We start from the raw sequence: 8,728 nt of genomic DNA, 5'->3' as shown, positions 1-8,728 counted from the left end.
ACATAGTATTTGACCAAAAGCCTTAATCAAAAAGATTTGAATCATATAAGCATGATTGCATAAATATCATATGCTTAATTATTTTAGCTAATACTGTTGTCCATATATAAATACTTGACTGAGAAATTGTAAATAATGATGATTTTTGCACTTTGTCGATTTTCCTTATGAATATGAAGTTAAAGATAATTTATTTTTTAAATAGTGTTAAAGTAGCTGGGGTGTTTTCTTGCATCTTAGATTTTGAAATAGCAGATAACAATCGGTCTAGATCTTTAATGAAATGTGCAAATTTAGTAGTTTGTAATTTATGTGTACTTAATGTTAATATAGAAGATTACGTGTTATATCATATTTTACGGCTGTATTTTACCAAAAAACAGAATATTTTTGGATGATTCATTTTTTTTTCAACTTTGCCACCTAAGGGGAGAACTCAGAAAAAGTAATTTTGATAATAGAATGTGTTATGAATTTACCATTTTTGTTATTATGTAGCAAGAAAACGAGTCCGGTGACACCATTTTTTCCTTTTTCTTATCTGAAAGCATATGATTAGAGCTATCTTCTCATATTTTATTTTTAAAATTCTATGTAGAAATTTTCTTTTCATCACAAAATAATTTTTTTTTCATGCACAATTTATACAAAATCTGACAATTTTGCACAACCTGTAGCGTGAAAAAAAGCCCTGTGACCAATACTTTTTTATCATATTTGGAAACAAGCATAATATAAACTACATTTTGACAAATTATCAAAAATGTTTATGGATTTTAATTAAGACCCCCATGAACCTTAAGAATAAGATTCAAATACACCATTTTGTGATTTGACAATGATTTCCAAAAAAGGTATGGTCAATTGAAAAAAGTAAAGAAACAACTGATTGTCAACTAAAAAATGAATGTATCATATATTGTGTTACTATTTGAAACATTTTTTAGTGTTATATTCCTTCTGTATGGATGTTGTTAGCTTAAATAAATAAAATTGATGAATGCTAGTTTTGATTTCATGGACTTGAATGCCATTTAGTTAATTCAAAAGATCGTGAGATTTTCTTTAAACTGCACATATAAAACACCAATCCCAATGTTTTTTGTTACTGATATTAACAGGTAAGAGCACACATGCTCAAATGTTCCGTCTGCTTTCCTGATCATGATGGAAGTAATTTTGATAGTCTTAAGCTTCATTTTATTTTCTTTGAGTATAATTAATAAACATTATCAATAATATATATAAATGAGGTAAGAGGAACCCTGCCAAACACCTTACAATTATTCCATTCACATAATATAGTTAACATATTGCTTTATATATCCGAGAAAGAGAGGCGAAAGATACCAAAGGGATATTCAAATTCATAAGTCGAAACGAAATTGACAATGCCATGACAACAAAACGAAAAACGACAAAACGACAAACAACGATACACAAAACACAACATAGGAAACTACAGACTGAGCAATTCGAACCCCACCAAAAGCCGGGGTGGATTTTAATTGCTCTGGACGCATACAGGTTTGACCATGAAAACGTAACGGTCTCTAAAAAAGATTGCTAATAAGGTCAAGATCAGATATACCTAACCAACAGACATAATTATACACTATACACTAAATACTAGTATCAGAAATATTAAAACAGACATTTGATAAAAAAAAGTCTGGTAAAGAAATAATGTGAAATGGAATGTTTGCAGATAAGTCAACTAAACTACATAACAAAGATGTTAACAATAATATTTGATCGTACTGCCTTCAACAATGAGCAAGACCAATGCCGTAAAATACAAAACGTCCCTGTATGTATATCTGAGATGTTCTTTGATATATTTATGATACTCTTTGATTTTCAAATTCATTTTATTAGAAAACGGCATTATCAAATAGTTTCCCTTCAATTAGAAGTACTTCATCGATGACCTCGATGATTACTTTCACATTTTGTAGATACATTTGTTTTTATTGATACCGATTTTCGTAGATTGAGGATACATTTTATTTTGGTGAATAATTTATTTCGTTATTTGGCCAAAGTGTTACATCAGACAGACATGATATATCTTCGGCATTGCTAGAAGTCAGTAAAACAAAGCTGAATACGCCGCCCAGTATATATAAAAACACATTAACAACACCATGCCTATAATTTGGTACCCTGACGAGCTTATACTTTTTCTTGCGTTTGTTTGTACTGTATTTCTATCACGTAGTGATGTCATTTTAACGATATTTTTTAAGATTGTCATATAAGCGGGAGGTTTGGCTAGTCATAAAACCAGGTTTAACCCATCATTTTTTCGTAAAATGTCTTGTACTAAGTCAAGAGTATGGCAGTTGTTATTAAATAGTTTGTTTCTATGTGTGTTGCATTGGCGTTTGCTTTTGTTGCACTCCAGTGTTTCTGTTGTTCCGTTGTTTTCCTCTTATAGTTGATGTGTTTCCTTCGGTTCTAGTTTGTAACCCGGATTTGTTTTCTCTCACTCGATTCATGACTTTTGAACAGCGGTATACTACTGTTGCCTTTATTTATACTACAGTTGAAAGGCCAAATCTAATACGGAGTTGAAGAGCATTAAAAACCTAAAGTTGTACCAAATACGGTAATGTATGCCGAGGGTAGAAACCTTATTGTTTCGATAATGCAACAGTTTATGTACACAAAATTGCTGACAAAATTTAAACATTGATACAGTACTTTTGGCTTAATTTATATATTAAATATTATTGTGATTTATACTTTTCTATTGACTTAAACTGAACGAGAATTATTTCCTTGTGATGTAGTTTTGGAGGTCAACGTGTACAAATTCCGTCATAAATCATCAACAAATTTCTGACCGGTCTTTGTTTTTTTTCCTGAATAATTCTAATTTGTATGAACCATATAAAATAAGGAGATGTGGTATGATTGTCATTGAGAAATCATTCAACCGAGTCAAATGATCAGCAACTTTAGGTCACTGCACGGATTTCAACAATAATTAAAATCTCACTATAGAGGAGAAGTGTAGCATGTGTGAGTGTAATATCATACTTCCAATGTCAAAAAAGGATACAACAGTCAACATTGTGTTATAATCTTAATCACTATAAAAACAAACAAATATGTAACAAAGAAACACAAAAAGGCATTTAGACAAATCACATACGAATATAAACAGTTACCATAGCACAATAACACAATGACAGGATGCATAAGGACCGAGTCACGTCAAATGGATATCACCAAAAATAGGCTAAACAGCTAAAGTAATATTCAAAAAGACAAATAAAAAAAAATATAGCACGTTATAAAGATGATAAACATCGTCAGTACACAGCATCTATACTTCAAGACCATCGTGTATTATTTGTGAAGTTGATATGGAATATTTATCAACAAGGTCTTGGTACCTTCCGATGAACTTTTTTAGAAAAAGGACGAGACGTTCTTTGACATAAACCTGGTTCATCAACTTTCCAATTTGACACTGGTGACGTTTTACAATATCTGAGTAGCAGCTGCAATCACCTGAATACCGAATACATTTGGAAATGTATATCCCATATGTCGGTGAAGTTGGTATATTGCTACTAAGGTGCTGGAAATAAATAACTTCAAAATTAAAATAAATGGTCTCGTTTGTCATTGATTCTGGTACTGAGATGACCTTGTATGTCAAATTCGAAGTATAAGTCTAAAATTGAGGCAGAGGAAGCCGTGTCTGTTGTTTCGTTAAATTCTGGTTCTGATAGATATATTAATGGAACCCAATCAAAAAAGTTTGAATTGTTAATGGAAAGAAAATCATCAATACATCTGAATGTGAAATTAAATGACCTGGCTTCTTTAATCGTCTGCAGACTGCATACAAATCATGTTTGAAACTCAGTAAGGCAAATGGTTTTTTTTGGAAGTTTAGTGGTAAATACCTCATGTTTATTTCGGCCACGAACAAATTACCAATTAATACTTTGACAATATTTAGATTTTGTGAGTTGAGTCTACTCGAATTGAGGGTTGAAATTTCTACTGAATAATGAGAGATACCGACGAACCTCATGCCAGGTTGGTGCAGAAGTTATTCAAAGTATAGAAAGAGTTGCTCTCACTCCAGATATTAATGGTTTCTTTGTGTCATTGTTGTTCCGTCCAGTTTGACAACAATATGAATTCTATAAAGAACACTTTCGATCTCTGTTCATGTTCCTATTTATGAGTATAAGATTTCTTGTTTTGTGTTTATGAATCTTGGTTTTGTTCGGAAAACCATTCTCTAATTAATTTGTATGAGAATCAGAATCGAACAATGTTTTCGTGTGTATATTTGCAAAGAGACTTTTTATATTGCGTTTAATCCTTCAGAGGCGGAATGGGTAAACCATCTTTTGACATGTCAATAGTATATAAGATAAAAAAAAAACATTAATTCATTAACAGTTTTTTTTAGTACATAAATCTATGCACGTATCACAGGTGTGTAGTTTTAGTAAATTTATAATTTAATGCAGAAGTGATTTCAATACCTGTGATATAAATAGAAATACGATAAAATAAATATATTACTTCGAAGCATCCTAGTTAGGCAGTAAAAAATATTTCTGAATATCCTTTATTTTATGATAAGTAGATTATGAAAAAGGTAATCAGTTAAGAAAATGTTGCAACTTTGTTGTATATTCAATGCCATATCTTAAGTTTTTAATAAAACGCATTGATTTGATAAATTTTCAACAAAACACAATTTTGGGGGAAAATTGAAACGAGTTTGGCGAAAATTTCATTTGTATTATATCAACTGAAGTTCGGCAAATATTTGAATTGAATTATCTACGGACGGATAATGAATGTAACAAGTTAAGTGTCAAACTATTTATGTTGTTAAAAATCGTTAGAGCATCACTTAGAAATAAAAAAAATAATTTTCGATCAACAAAAATAAGTATTTTTGTAAATTTTTCGTGGAAAAAAAAAACAGTTAAACAACAAACTCTATGAAATAATTTTAATCGTTGAACTAAACTCTCTAAATGTGTCACGGCTCCTTTTTTTTAAATCATAACAAATGTGAAAACTTTCAAGACTAATTACCAAGGATACGTCTGTTTATGTAAAGACTCTGACTCTGTTTGGTTCGCCTATATTTCGGACTTAGTTTTTTTTACTATATTCTAAAAGTAGAGTAGAATAGTCGAAAATGCCAAAAGCAATTACAAGACACACAGACCAAAAGGTTTGATATTTGAATCATATTACTTTGATAAATATTTTGTCATTTGCCTCATTTAAATGAATGTTGTTGCATTACATTAAACATTTGTAACAGGTATAGAGTATACGGATTCTCATAATATCATTCGTAGGATTATCAATAAACTATTTTCATATTACCGACATTTGACTCCGGAGTTCATATTTTTTGACAAGTTACCTACACTATTGTAGGAAATTCTGTTACTTGGTCATGAAAGACCAACTTGACAACTTCAACTTCGTACTTTATTGGGCCTTTTTAACTTTTGTTGATTCAAGCGTCACCGATGAGTCTTTTGTAGACGAAACACGCGTCTGGCGCAAACACCAAATTTCAATCCCGGTATCTATGATGAATTTATTTAAAGAAGTAAATCAAGAACCAATCGTTATAATTTTGGGGGAAATTTAACTGAGTTATGTTTTCTTTACAAGACAAAATCATCGAAAAACAGTAAACTTTCACCAAAAATTGCATTATTCAAACCAACGTTCGTATAAAATATATGAAAAGCCTTTCCTAAATGACGCTATGAACGGAATAATCGTAATATACCCTAACAGACATGCTAACATCTTCGTCATTTTGTCACTTGGTCCCTAATATATAGTTTTCGCATTGGCAATTTCTCTCAATCGATTTATGACTTTTGAACAGCGGTATCCTACTGTGCCTTTTTTTATATACCACATACCGTATAAGTTATCATTAAAAAAATGTCAATGTAAAAGAAAATGTGATAGTAAATAAATAGCAATTTGAACATGTGCTAATTTAACATACGCACTTTTTTATAAGATAATTGTATAAGCATATTGCCCAGTTGCTTCTTCTTGTGTCCATGCTAACTGTTTCGATATTATACCTTTGTTACTGTACATTCATAAGAAATGTTAACAAAAAATATAATTTAATTCTTCCTTATCCCTTTTTCCTGATTTATTACCTTGACATAGAATAATACAACATTAGTTAATCGAGGTTCAAATCTCACATTAAGATTAAGAAGAGACAACTTAAGGATATTTGCTCATCTTGTTTTTTTAATTTATGAAAAATATTCTGAATCCTTTGGTTATATCGGTTTAGTGTCACTTACAATTTGGCCCGCTAATCCCTACTTTTCTGTTCATAATTATATTACATATAGTTTAAAAAGCCATATTTGAAAATCCTATAAGATCCTTGTAATTTTTTAATAGATTTTGTTAGAAAAAAGTTCAAATGTTATTTATAAGTAAAAACATAGAAAAAATCATTTCCCGCCAAATTTTCAATGGCTTATATCTCGAAACAAGCACAGGGACCTTTCATTTTTTTCTGCTTTTTTAATTCCTTTATCAGTCGAGGCAAATAGGAAATACAATAATATTATGAAATTTCATAATTTAATTGAAATATAGGATCAAAGTGGAGTTGTCTTTCTAGACGCTTCTTGTCAAAACGGACATTTGAGATAATAACTTTTGTCTTAAACGAAGTTGAAAGGAAGACAACTCATTATTTTAATATGTTAAAATTTAAAATAGAAATTTGTATAACAATCTCCCATTTCCCTATGTTGTTTACGTTTATTCATTTTCTAATTCGCTCTTGTATTTTGAAATACTAATAAAGTGTATTAGTATTTTAAACTTCAACTAAAATATGGGGAATTCATGTATTTAAATGTTTAGTCTCGTTGTCCCATACGCATAAAATGTGTCATTACATGTTTTTGATGTATAATCCTTTGACCATAGCCCTATTGGTGAAATTCACCAGTAATGTAACAGAACAAACAGTTTGTGTTTAATAAATTTATTATTATTTAAGGAATGACTGTAATATTATTTCTGTCTTTGAAGAAATAACATCAAAAATGTGGTACACCCTGAATAACTCGCGAAGACAGAAAAATATATTACAGTCATTCCTTATAGTTTAATTCAAAACTCTATTTTGTAAGGAGTAAATCACGAAAAAACGTTGATGACGTCACGGTCACATAACAAAATTATGTCTATGAGCTGATAGACAAAAAACTTCCAGCCGATCAGAAGACGTGTTACATCCAAAATTAAATTATTACCAAATAAGAATTAAGTATTTTCATTGTTGTAGCATTATAACACTGACAATCTACACAGTTGAAAATTTATTCTTTGCATCATAGTAAATTATTAGTCCCCAAATGGTGGACATTGGCTATCTGATAAAATCCAACAAATGATTCTGTGACTGTAACAGCAAAATGGCCATAATATTTCATGCATACGTTAGTATAGAGAATATCTTAGAAGTTTACATATGAAATTTGTAGAATTATGGGTTGAAGTCAATTAATTGCTACAAAGAATATTTATACATTCCATTCTTTTTTAATAGCACACGCTCATGGAGATAGAAACACATTTGATAAATCACCTATTGTTATTTGGGGGAAATCTGTACTCAGCATAAATTGATCGGAGACAATTTGTTCACCACGGTTCTGTTCATTACGGGTAGAGCATGGCTTAATTTGTATCAGATACTTTGGTAACGGGTTTGTTTATTTAAGATGATTTTCATATTTTGATTTCATTCATTTTTAATTTAAGTTAGAGAATTGAATAATTCGCAGTCATTTAAGATATAAAAATAAACAATATTAAAAATGTTTTCCAACAAGAAGAAAAATAAAGGACGAATGCGTATGAACAAGGGACCCATATCTTATTCGTTCTTCATATGCAATTTTGCGGTTTGGCAACACAATGGAGTAGACATTTGAAGGAATTGAATACACTGATTAACCTTTGCAGAAAAAGTCACATGATATTAATCATATTACAATTAATAATGTGAAATGTAGATAATTTGGAATACAATTGTCTTTGGTTCACATCAGTGTTTGTTGGTAATTGTATCGGAAGGCACCTGCTGGGAGAGATGAACTTCCTGATCATTTAACAAAATGTATAAATAACCACTGATACAGTTCCAAGGCTAACTGCTAGTGCGGTTCCATAGAGTAGTATAATATACTACATTAGAATATGAAAAAACTGAAAAGAAATAAGATTTGAAGATATACATGAATTGCTTAAAATGACTCATATGGTTTTATTTGAAATGTAAATACCGTGCATTTTTCCAAATGACAATTTGTCTACACACAATGTTTATAAGTGTTTATATAGTTTGCAGATCAATATTTTATTAAAGTCTCACAACTTGTATAACATAAAACATTCAAATACACGTATAAAGCATAGCAAGTGAGTAAATATTAATAATAATAATTAATCAATGAAAACATATATTTAGAGATTGAATATTAATACGGCAGCAGATCGATAAATCGTTTCTCGTTTTTATATAGATTAGAGCGTTGTTTTTTTTTTATGTTTGAATTGTTTTACACTAGTCATTTTGGGGCCCTTTATAGCTTGCTGCTCCGTGTGAGCCAAGGCTCCGTGTTGAAGACCGTACTTTCACCTATAATTGTTAACTTTTTAT

Source organism: Mytilus californianus, unplaced genomic scaffold, assembly GCF_021869535.1.
Source record: "Mytilus californianus isolate M0D057914Y unplaced genomic scaffold, xbMytCali1.0.p SCAF_12, whole genome shotgun sequence".
Lineage (NCBI taxonomy): Eukaryota > Metazoa > Mollusca > Bivalvia > Mytilida > Mytilidae > Mytilus > Mytilus californianus.
The sequence above is the reverse complement of the archived record's forward strand: the minus strand, read 5'-3'. Positions refer to the sequence as shown.